The sequence below is a fragment of the Bos taurus genome, chromosome 13 (assembly GCF_002263795.3).
Source record: "Bos taurus isolate L1 Dominette 01449 registration number 42190680 breed Hereford chromosome 13, ARS-UCD2.0, whole genome shotgun sequence".
NCBI lineage: Eukaryota > Metazoa > Chordata > Mammalia > Artiodactyla > Bovidae > Bos > Bos taurus.
The window spans coordinates 13,160,286-13,173,011 of record NC_037340.1 but is presented as its reverse complement, the minus strand read 5'-3'; the positions used below and the strand labels follow the sequence as shown (position 1 = coordinate 13,173,011).

General features: G+C 42.3%; 1 protein-coding gene across 6 annotated transcripts in view; it reads left to right on the top strand.

Annotated features, from left to right (window-relative positions):
- Window positions 1-12,726, top strand: part of CELF2 (CUGBP Elav-like family member 2) — a 557,440-nt gene that overhangs the window by 252,179 nt on the left and 292,535 nt on the right. The gene's annotated exons all lie outside the window — the stretch shown is intronic.

Sequence of the window (12,726 nt, the reverse complement as noted above, 5' to 3'; positions counted from 1 at the left end):
GCTTTGATCTGGTCTCTATGACTTTTTCAGATCTACTCAGAACATGTACTTTGATCCAAATTGATTTTGTATTTTCTGTTCAATAAAATAACAATGTCTTCCCAGAAGCCAAAGAAAATGTTTTCTGGCATCAACAAAACTATAATTCTTTGACGACGGAATACTTGTTTTTAGTGTGTTTCTCATAATTCTGACGTTTTAAAGAGTGTTGCCTTTTTGTGGATGTGCTTTCCGAAATATTTTGTGACATTTGCTCTTCTTGATTTAGGATGTACTAACAGCCCAGCCATGAAGCTAGGACTTGTATAAACCATCAGTAATCCTCAGAAAACGTTGGCAACATAAGTTGTCTTGTTCTTGTTTTGCAGAGGAGGAAAGGAAGTTCTAGAAAATGAAGGCACGTATCAGGTTGAATTTCAGACACATTGGAGAATTGGCTGCTGAGTATGTGGATCCTGAGTATGAAATAGTTTCTTAACTGTGACCTAATAAAGATTGAAGACAAAAGGAGAAGGAGGCGGCAGAGGATGAGATGGTTAGATAGCATCACCAACTCAATGGGCATGAATTTGGGCAAACTCTGGGAGATAGTGAGGGACAGAGGATGCTGGGATGCTGCAGTCCACGAGGCTGCAAAGAGTCAGATGTGACTTAGTGACTGAACAACAAAAATAATTATAACCCACTTTTTTTATACTCTTTCACATAAATTGCTTGCTCTTGATTTTATTTCATCTTCTGAGCCCAGAAGGCAAGTGTTAGAAGAAAGGGTCACCGTAGCAAAACTGAGATCCCTTAATGCCAGAGGCAGGGTCTTTCTTAAAGCTGAGATCCGGAAGCAGTTAACATTGAATGTTAAGTGTTAGTCGGGCAGTCCTGTTGGACTCTTTGCAACTCCATGGACCATAGCCCTCCAGGCTCCTCTGTCTGTGGAATTCTCCAGGCAAGAATACTGGAGTGGGTAGCCACTCCCTTCTTAAAGGGATCTTCCTGACCCAGGGATCAAACCCAGGTCTCCTGCATCGCAGGCAGATTTTTTACTATCTGAGCCACCAGGGAGCCAACGTAGCTCTCTATTGTTCATTGAAGAAACTGTGTCTTCCAGGAAGAGATTTGTTTGGGGGATTTCATTAGACACCTGGCATCCCACCCCCATTTAATTTCTTCTTCTTGATTTTTGCACCTGATTTAGAGGAATACTGGCCTTCTTAGGGTGCTTTCAGCCCATAGCATGTCATCTTGTGAATTAGAAAAAGACTCCTGCATGGCATTCAGTCCCCGATGTCCCCCTCAAGTGGTTACTTGCTGCTGTGTCCTTTCTGTAGTTAACTTGCGGTTTTGCCCCCTCTTCATAAATGGGCCAGAGAAGTCTGCAATAGAATAAGTGTCTCTGTACAAGGTAACACATGGGTTTTAAATGATTGACAGCCGTAACCAACTTAGGCGTGGTCCCTGGTCCCTTTCAAATATCAGTGCTCTTTTGACCTTTTCATAGCATTTTGCTCAAGTGTGTAAACAGTGGAGGGCTTCCTTGGTGGCTCAGCAGTAAAGAGCCCGCCTGCCATGCAGGAGACACAGGTTCGATCCCTGGATCAGGAAAATCTCCTGGAGAATGAAATGGCAACTTCTCCAGTATTGTTGCCTAGGAAATCTGATGGATAGAGGAGCCTGTCCACGGGGGTCGCAAAGAGTCAGACATGTCTTAGCAACTAAACAATGATAAACATTTGATGGGACTCTGGGTTTTCAGCACATCAGAGACTGTGTTTCCTCTGTAGATACCCAGAGTAGAAGAACCAGTAACAGGAAAGTTAAGAGTAGAACTCAGGCCTGGGTCTGTCTAACCCACACATCATTTCATACCAGATATCAGCTTGTCGCAATGCCTGTATTCTTGGCAGGAGGCACGTTGTAACCTCAGAGGACGTGATTGGAGTGGAGTTTTCATGCCCCGTGTGGTTATTGTATTCTTGCTACTGATGCAAACATTATCTATAATTACATTTTCAAGTGACTGAAAATTGCAGGCTTTGTTGAACAAAAATACAGCCAAAGAATGGAATGTATATCCACTCCACCCTCATTATAAGGCTTTCAGAAATCAGACTATAAGGCCCAATACTGTGGCTCTCAAACGACATGATACCAGCTCCTTTCTCTGATGTTTGAACACTTTGTCAAAGTGCTGGGTTCCCAACGATGATCATAAAATTGGAGGAAAATGTTATTACTCTTTTAGTGCTCTGCCGGCTCCATTGTCAACTCTGTCACAGTGGCAGGATCCACTCACAAATCCTCTGTTTCCAGGATGTCATATCCAGAAGCCACGATTTGATTTAGATCCAAGGAATGGTGGGCCGCTTTGAGGGAGTTGGTTGAAATAAAAGAGACTGTTGCTTTCCTGGGGTAGATACTGTTACATCCTTCGGACACATTGTCTTCAGGCTGCCTCTATTCCCACCTAGGGTGCAATTTAAAAATAAAATTGCCTCCATGGGGACCTACTGCAAGTTAGACCTTTGCCTTGGTCTTAGAACCTGGCCATGGGACAAGAAAAATATCCTGGCCAACCTCATTCTTCTAGACTCAAGATAAGACACCCCCCCAATCTATTTTCACTGAGAACTTAAACCACATGGAATTAAAAAAGAGAGAGAATCTGACATGTGAGACCATAGTACTTTGCTCATTGTTGATTAGCATCCGAAAATTCAGGGAACCCATGAAATAGAAAGTATTCCTTGGTTTTGGATGGAAGGCAAACAGGAGTAAGAAATTATAGTGACGTTATTGTTAATTTGTTTCTAGGATATTAAACTTGTCACTGACATGGTTCACAAAACCACAATTCACTGTCTCGGCTCTAGTAGAGTTCAGACTCTTTGCAAAACTGAAAAAAAAAAATCATTGGGGTGCTTTAATTCAGAAAAGGAGCTGGACAAACACTTGGGTCAGGCTTCCCAGGAAACCCACAGACCTTTCCTGATTCTGTCGAGTTCTGCCCTGACAGGTAGGACCCCAGTGTCATCAAAGAGGCATTTTTCAGGTCATAATTAAAGTGTGGGCAGTTGGAATCCACTTAGTTCTGGTGTATACCTGGTGAACTGGATGCTCGTGTGTGTGTGTGTGCAAGTAAAGATTCTAGAAGGTGAAAACACATGTCTGTCATAGTGTATTGTAACACACACATATTGTGTTACCTTTTCTGACATAAATTATAAACTCAAATGTGTGTACAGTTGGGATATGGATAGACCACTTTATACTGTAATATGAAAGTTACCATGTTTTTAACATTCATAGAGATGAAATGAGATAATTTGGGAGTCCAAGTAAAATGCTTTCTATGTGTAATACAATGAATCAACAAGATTGTGTGTGTGTGACTTTTTTTTTATTTCATTTTAAAAAATCTAAAGGGGTTGTTGCAGCTGTTGACACTTTTGTGGCAGCGGAAATCCTGAGACCTGGCCATTCTCTATAATATAATTGCCAGATTGTGAGGTGTAAGTGAGGGCAACTCAGTTTGTGTATTTCATCAATTCCCTTTGTTTAATTACACTCTCCCACATTCAGCGTGCTTTTTTGACAGGTTATGTGTTTATGTCTCTAAGTGCCTGGGCTTCTGATAGCTTGGGTTCTTAACCAATCAGCAAAACTTACTTTAAGAAATTTAATTAGCCTAGAACCAAAGTAAATTAGCTTTTAAAGTTATCTAATTCTCGGGGTTTCTTGTTTGCTGCCGCAATAGCAAATTGATTCCACTGTGGCGTAGTCGCTCGAGCGCGAGTCAGAAAGGACGTGGCCGTTGTACAGTTTGTGCTGCACACTGAATGGTTAAAATTAAGTTGGACAGCTGAGGAGTTGAGGATGTGTGAGTCACCACTGACCTATTCATTGGCTGAGTCAATCAGTTCTAAACATTTTCTCAGCTGAAATCTGCGTGTGTTTCTTTAGCTCTAAAATTCCTGCCCGTGAACAAGAGTTGCAGCCTGTGTTGAGTGTCAGCCTTTAATGTATTGGCTGGTTGCTGCTCATTCTAGGTGTTACAGAATTTTATGGAGTGTTAACAGTAGTTCATATTTTAAGTTAAACACTTGGTTACTCTGAGGTTTTGTCTATCAGTTTCTTTCTTTTTCAAGGAAATGCAGGTTTAAGATGAAGAAGGCTCTGCATTGTTTGTTTTGGGTTCTGCCAAGATTAGTAAAGGATTTTCTTGTTGGAAAATAAAAATATAACCGTTTTGTCTTTCTAAAGACCTTTGTTCATCATCCTGTGGATCAGGTGAGGGGAATATGATATGATATTGCCTCAATTTTTTTGCTATACATACATCCTTCCTGGAGTTCTTAAAAATATTATTACTAAGGGCATTAAGTGGAGGAAACGTGGTTTCTTGGTGGTGATATGCATGTACATTTATGGTCTTGGCCACTTGGACTGTAGAAGCCAGGCAGCTTGAGAGATGGGGGAAACATTCACTGTAACATGTAATATTGCAGTTCTTTCCCATTAAAAAAAGAAAAGCTGCGAGAGTAATAGTGCCCTACCCACTCCATTAGGTCCAGTTGGATCAGGTGTGATCCACAGAATTAATTGTGCAAGCAGAGAAATCTGGATTTTTATCCTGTCCAACTTTTTGCACCTTCAGCTTCCTGTAGACAGACTCTTGAATTTATGCTTGATCTAGAATCTGGAGACCAAGCTGGCATGTAGTGTGAAAATAAGCCAGTGTCCTAGCAGCCACTTACCAGTAGCTCAAGATATGACCTCCAGTTGGGACTCAAGACACAATGAGTATGTGCCCCGGTTTCTGGAGATTCTGCCAGTTGCACCTGTCATACTGGCGTCATCATCAGTAGCATCTGCCTTTCACTCTAAAAAGTGTCCCATATTTGATGATAAATTACGTGGTCCCCTTCTCATGTTTGGTCCTGTCTCACTAGCTTTCTTAAATATAAACATGTTTGCCAGCTTTTAAAAGTCTATACATAGGACTAACCCAAACCTTTCCACAAAAAGGGTTATCCATGCTTTGAAACATTCAGAAAAAAGCAACTTCCAGCCTTATTTTCTCTGACCTGTTCCCTTGCTTAAATCCTTAGAAAAGTTCTTCAGAATTGAACAGAAGTTTGCTCGCTGTTTCTAATGCATTTGTACGGGCACTTTGGGATGGACTAGCTCATTAGATTGTTTCTTTCTGACTGAAACCACTTGTTCTGAAAATTCTCGTCCACAACTTTGTCTGATCACCGTTCCCCCAGCACATGGATTTGGCATTTGAGGAAGTGGACACCATATTTACAGGGCTGCCTTTCTATTCAGCTCTGTTAAATTCATGAAATAACTGCCACATTCTGGAAAGCTCAACTTGGTGGCTCCATTAGTTCTGTTAAAGTTCAGCTGGCACATGAGCAGAGCCAGAGAGTGACCTGATGGTGCAGGCTTTCTTTGTCCTCATGCCCCTCCCCCCCGGTGAGATGGGAACAGGAGAGCCCAGTGAAGGTATGATGGCCCCAGGGTGTCCACTGATGTTTTTGAATTTCAGTCTCTGGGGTGCGTTTTTGCCCTCACCCATGCTAATTCATCTTTCTCCTTCCCTGCTGGAACTTCAGAGGATTTGTGCAATCTGTGTGTTTAAAATCGATTTCCTGATTTTTTTTTTTTTTTTTTTTACATTTATACCCAGCTGTTTGTTATTCAGTGCAGCCATCAGCATCTGCGTCTCAATGGACCATGTAATGTGCAGCTGTAGCCAGATGTAACACTTCTGCTCTCTAAATGTTTCCGTTAGAAGCTTAGAGAGGCAGGCTTACGACTGCTGATAACCAGGTTGCTGGCATTAATTTACCCTCTGGAGCTACACAAATTCTGCCTGGCAATGTGATTTCACGACCAGCCAGCTGAGCAGTGTTTGCGGTCTCCATCCCCAGTAGCGGTGTTGACACTGTATGTATCAAGTACACCCACACTGATATGAAAGGTGCTTGTTCGGCTAATTCAGGCGGCAGGAAGCTAGCTGTCTGATCTGCACGCGTAACACTCTGCAAGCAAGGTTGTACTCGAGAAACATTGGCCAGGATTCATAGCCAACCTTGGCCCAGATTAAAATAAGTTCGTCACCTAGTCTCCTGAAGAGAACATTTCTTAGGAAAAACAACTGTAGGATCATTTCTCTGCCTTGTATAGTCAAACCTTGTTTCTGATTTGCACTTATTATTCAAATCTGTGTCTCCTTTTGTATTTGTATGATGTATCTTTGTTTAGAGGCTATAGCTTCTACCAAATTTAATTACTTCCCTTGGAGGCTTTAAATTGAGGGCAGTGTCTATTAATTGTTAATTACATTCCCTTGCCATTTACACAGCAAAAGTGCAGTTTCTAATTGAGGGTCTGTTCTGTACAATGACAAGCAACTTCTTCCGTCTCAATATTTACCTTTCTGTGGGGTCCGATTTTTATTTCTCTAATCTTATCTTTTATTAAACATAAAAGTAGACATTCCAGTGATATATTGGCCATTCCTGTGATCCACTGTCGTTATACATCTCAGAGAGATACGTGGGAATCATATTTGGCTCTGTGTTGCCATCTGGTGGTGTCTTGATCTTTCATAGCCTCCTTAGAGCAGTGTCTGGTGAGAAGATGGTACCCAGGGTCTGTTCCCTTCTTAGTTTTACTGCACAGCCTCTCTGGGGATTTGACATTAGCCTTCCTCCCCACTGGTGGCTGAGGGAAGCATCACTGTGGCTCTGAGTTTTTTGTGTCATTAAGTATGCATTGCGTGTCTTCTAGATATTTGGCATCTTGCATTATTCAGTCTTTGATTCTCAGTTTGTCGTTGTCAGACTTCCTTTTCTAGAAAGCTTATATCCTCAGCTAACCCGTCTGGCCTGAGAAGGGGAGGGGAAGATACGTCTCAACGTTCGATCTGGGTTTCTGTCTGGATATCTTTTGGAGAGTGGTATTTCTGCCCTAGTGGCTGTGCTTTGAGTCAAGTCCAGCCTGTCTGCTCAGTGATGGCTACTTCCTGAGAACCTTGAGTTGGCTGCAGTTCCTTTTCAGCAGTTTATTAAGAGCATTATCAATCTTAGGAAGGGTTTGGTAATTTACTGAAAAAAAAAAAGAAGCGTTGTTTGTTCATTTATTTATTAGACTCGATGATTCACAAGCTCAAGTAACTTCCCCACCCAGCTTAGACTGTTTCATTTCTTACTGATATCTCCATCTCCTCTTTGAAGTGGATCTGCCGTAATACTTGGCTTTCGTATGATGATGTGCTTCTGTTCCATAGCCCCAAAACTTTAAAAAAAAAAAAATCAGAAAGGTAGAGAGCAAGAAAGAATCAAGCTACAGGTTGAATTAATGAGCAGGGCAAAGTGGAAAGCATTAAATCCTTTATTATCCGGGAGGTTAGGTTTATAGCAAAACCAAAGTGATGGTAGCCTGTGGTTTTTAGTGGAATTTGTAAAATTAGGGGAAAAAGAAAAACCTGCTTGACAGTGCCTAGACCTCTAGGTAGATAGTCATGCTACAATAGAAATCTGCCATCTCTAATAGTAAGAGATGCTGAAGGTAAGCATGTACAATCCTGTGTATCCTCAGCTGCTGGGATGGCTGCTTCTGGAAGGACCAAGGTACACCAGCAAGGAGAAGCCTGGGTCAGGTTGAGGGGTGGGCGGGGATTGACCCATTCCAGCCTCACTTGAGAAATGACTTCCCTCGACCCCACCTGCACCCTGGCGGCTTTGTGAAGTCCTCTTGGAACTGGCCTTTGATCTTATGGGGGGAAATGCTTCTCTTCTTATAAAGAATGCGTCTAGGGTGGTTTGCATTGCACTATGCCACCAGGCTGTGCTGGTGGAGGTATGTGGTGTGTGAAATTGAATGGTCTTTCAGACTGTGCGGCTTATTAAGTTATTGATACAGGATAGTTGTCAACTTAGGCAAGGTGTAGAGATAATCCTATTAGAAAGTGATTACTCTTCTACCGCAAATTCATTAAAAAAGATATGATGCTGGGACAGTAGGAATTCTGACAGAATTTCTGGGATCGATTTAGTATTATGCATTACACAGTCATCAAAGTGAATTCTGAAATGACGGAATGTCCATGGCCGCACTGGGGATCTCATATATATTATGCTCATCCATAGAGAGATCATACGTAAATTACAGATAGAGGTGGGGTTCAATGCTCTTTCTTAAGGGTTATGTTTTTTTAATTGTATTGAAGTAGAGTTAATTTACAATGTGTTAATGTCTGCTGTAGAGCCAAGGGATTTAGTTGTACATATGTATATAACATATACATATTTTTCCATATTCTTTTCCATTATGGTTTATCGCAGTATATTGAATATAGTTCCCTGTGCTGTACAGTAGGATCTTGTTTATCCATCATCTGCTAATCCCAGCCTCCTAAGGATTATGGCTTCAAAATGTGCTATAACCTTTTGTATAAATGTCACATGTCAAACTCTCTTAACATTTGGAACCCCAGCTATGGGCTTAAAATCAGACAGTTAGTATAAATTACATGGGTTGGGTTCATTTTTATTAAAATATTTCTGGCAGCGATGAAACTCGCTTACTAAATTTGATTTTGGAATTAAAAATGGAAAGCTTTACAGAATCATGGAAATGGAGGAGAGGGGCCTTCTGTAAGGGCTTCCCTGGTGTCTCAGTGGTAAAGAATCCACCTGCTGATGCAGGAGATATAAGAGATGTGGGCTCCATCCTTGGGTCAGGAAGAAGAAATGATCTGGAGAAGCACATGGCAACCCACTCCAGTATTCTTGCCTGGAGAATCCCATGGACAGAGAAGCCTGTCTGGGCTACAGTCCACAGGTCACAAAGAGTCGGACGTGGTTAGCGACTGAACGAGCACTTCATGTGGGAAGCCAGCTGCCTTGCCTTCTCATTCCATCCCCACCCCTCACTGCCCCCGGCGCTGAGCACCCTGTGCTCCCATGGCATTCTGTACCTGCGAGCCAAGAGCAGCATCCGAGTTGCATCTCTTCCATTAGACTACAGTACCCTGAAATCAGAAACCAAGATTCAGTGAGCTGATGACCACAGCACCTGGCATTCCTTCCAGCTCAGAGGAGGTGAGGGTGTGTCACATGGCGTGGAAAAGGAAGAGCACTCAAGAACTAACATTGCTGGGGTGGAAGTGAGCTGAGCAAATTGTCCTGGAATTCCCGCCTGGGCTGGGGACGTGGGACACACAGACAAAGAGCATGTCATCGGAGCTGACAGCACTTTCCGAGATCCTTGAGTCCAGACTCTGAGTGCCTGAAACCTGGACCTCAAATCTTTGGCCGCGGACTTAGTTATTTACCCCTGGAGATGCCACTTTGCTGTATCGGTCCACGTGCACGTTTGGTTTCCTTGTGTAAGCGTTAGGAGCTTCTGAATGCACATTATTGAAGAAAAATAATTGGAGAGTCACAAGTTTGTTTTTAAAGCTTTATTGAAAGCCGCTCAGTGGAAGACCAGTGTTTAGTGTGTGTAATAACTGTGGTCATTGAAGTAGGAACTTGCATATCAGTTTTTCGGGCTAGTTTCATTACAGGCTAAAGGATAATTATATATCTCTTATACTTTACACTTTTATGCCAGTGCTACTGGGGGTGACCATGGGCCCAAGCAATGCAAATATGTAGATAGAGATTTTTTAACATCCACTATAACTTCAGAACATAGTATGCATGGGGAGGAGGTGCACTGGGGTGGAGAAGACAGCGGTGTTATCTTTTCTGTTCTTTTGTCACGCTGATGTTACCATGTCATCTCTACAGAAAGGATCTCAAAGACACTCTAGGGATTGAGAAGAACAAAGTGTGTTGATGGTGTGTATCTGGGCTACTAGAAACTGATTTTTAATTGAAGATTTCCCATCTTCCAGGAGTTCAGCGTCTCTGTTACTGTTCAGTCGTCGTGTCTGACTTTGCGACCCCAGGGACTGCAGCACGCCAGGCTCCCCTGTCTCTCGCCATCTCCCAGAGTTTGCCCAAGTTCATGTCCATTGAATTGGTGATGCCATCCAACCATCTCCTTCTTTGCCGTCCCCTTCTCCTACCTTCAATCTTTCCCAGCAGCAGGCTCTTTTCCAAGGAGTCCGCTGTTCTCATCAGGTGGCCACAGTATTGGAACTTCAGCTTTAGCATCAATCCTTCCGATGAGTATTCAGGGTTGATTTCCTTTAGATTCAGTGTCTCTTAGGAAACTGTAAATTTTGGGGGGGGGGGAGTGTCATTTCCATGTCATAGGCAGGGGGACCAGGTATTCTCAGGGAAATGGGGACGGGAGGAGTGAAAGAAACCCCATGCCAGTGCAGACCAGGTGGCGTTCCTGTAGTTAACCACATCTTCACGGTGTTCTCTGTGAGAACTGGCTCCAACCGCAAGGAGATAATTCAAAACAAGCAGATACAAGACTCAGACATCATGTTTTAGAGAAGAAATAAAATAGGCTCTCTGTTATATAAACACACCAACTGATGGTTAGTGCCTGATAAGCTCTTAATCTGCTATAATGACATTTTCACATCTGATAAATGGCATCATGTAATCAAAGTAACAATAGTTTATAGAAACTTTAAAGGTATAATTTGTATGGAATTTTAATTATGGAGCTGTAGAGCTCTGAGCCACCAGGAAAACCTATTTTATGCTGTATTTCCTGTGTGGTAACTTGTGTTGCCCCTTTTTATCATTCTGGTCCTTTTGGTCTCGCCCTCTTCCCTATACCATGACTTTAGTAATTATTTCTTGGCTTAACAAATACTTATTAAATGCCTGCATATGTGCCAGTGACTCTTCTAGGTGCACCGTCAATGTTGTAGCCCCATTTATAGAACAGATACGTTTTTACTTGCCCTCTGCCCTGTGAATTCCCTTCTTCCAGCCATTCCACCTTCTGCCTTGTAGACTTTTCCATGATGCAGCTGTGTTGTGCCTGCTGTTTACCTCCGTCTCTGTGGTAGGTTGTTTTCGTTGCTATTTTCCAGCCTCCTGCCCCTAACTGTCTTAGTTCATAGCTGCTATAACAAATTACCACAGACGGGGTGCTTAAACAGCAGATATTTATTTCTCACAGTTTTGAACGTTGGAAAATCCAGATGAAGGCACTGGCAGTTTTGATTCTTGATGAGGGCTCTCTTGGTTTGCACACAATTGCCTTTTTTGGCAGAAAGAAGTTCTGCAGTCTCTGCCTTTTCTTATAAGGGCACTAATCCTATCATGAGGGCCCCATCCTCTAACCTCATCTAAACCTAATTAGCTCCCTAAAGCTCTACCTCCAAATACTTTGGGTGTTGGGGTTTCAGCATATGAATTTTGGAGGGATATAAACATTCTGTCTATGATAGATAGTGGTACCACCAAGTCATAGAAGCAGATCTTTTGAAAAGAGAAGCGGAACAACCACAGTCTACCCTGCTGAGTGGGATAGAGTTCGGAAGGTGACGGTGTAACACCAAGGCTGTTAGCTGTGAAGGGTGGTTCACTATTAACACACATTCTTCGGGATTTCCCTTTCACCCTTGGAGCCTGAGCACTCAGAAAGACATACCAGAGAAAGTTCCCAGACCCTCTCATTTCCTGAGGCTGAGAAAATGAATGTTGTGAGTATCGTTAGTACTGAGATTGTAAGGCTTCATATTAAAAATACTCCTCATATTTCTTAGTTTTCTCTATATGTGTTTAATTTCTGCTCAGTCAGGTTACAGGAACTTTTCTTATCTGGTTTTCCAGACCGTTTTCTTGAGAAAATTGCCTTTTGTAAAGAGATCTCTCTGGGCCTTTACTGTGATATTTCCCCAGCAGGATCTCTGTAACCCTTCTGCCAGGAATCCCTTTGGACTTGAATGCATCCTGGAGATGTTACAGTATGTAAGTGGGTATTTTTGGATGTTCACAGCCCTGTTACTATATATAAAAAGAATTCTGCCAGGGTTATTTGGATTTTCAGATATTTGGTGCATACCCAGCTCCACTTTTCTGAGATTAGTTCCATTATTCTCTATGTGGTTTTCACTAAAATTATATTATGATCTACTCCTTGGGGACATAGTTATGGACCCATGGCTAGCAGGATAGACTAGAACATTTGTGATGAACTGTTTTCATCAGAAATATGATCAGAATCTCATTAGGAAAATGAAATGAAAAGGAAAGCTGAGGGCTTAGCATGGGGTTGATATTTCAGGAAATCACCAAGAGGTTGGATTTCTGTTGTGGGGGGGGGGGGAATTTTATATTTGTGACCTTTCCTTTCATATTTCTGTTACTTTCCACAGTAGATACTATATTTAATTCAGAGCTTGTGAGAGCCTGGAAACATTGCAGTAGATTGAATGACTTTTAACTGGGAAATCGAAGGTCCGTGTTCTTTGGAAGCAAGGGTCATAGTCAAGGTGGAAATGAGGACACAGTTGGCAGGCGTCAAGGCCACCCCAGCGCACAAATGACCTGACAGTCCCTGGGGACTTCAGAGAGCCACCCTGATGTTTCTCCTAACCATAGATTTTAACCTGGTTTTCCTTCTTTTTTACCTGAGAAATTGTGATTGGCTGTCAACACCCCCATCCTGCATCCCCCAGCATCATTCTTGTTTGGTTGGTTGGTTTTGTTTTACTGAGATAGTCACCCTTCTAAAGTGTACAGTTCAGTGGTTTTTAATATATTCACAAAGTTGTGCAGCCGTCGTCACTGTGCAGCC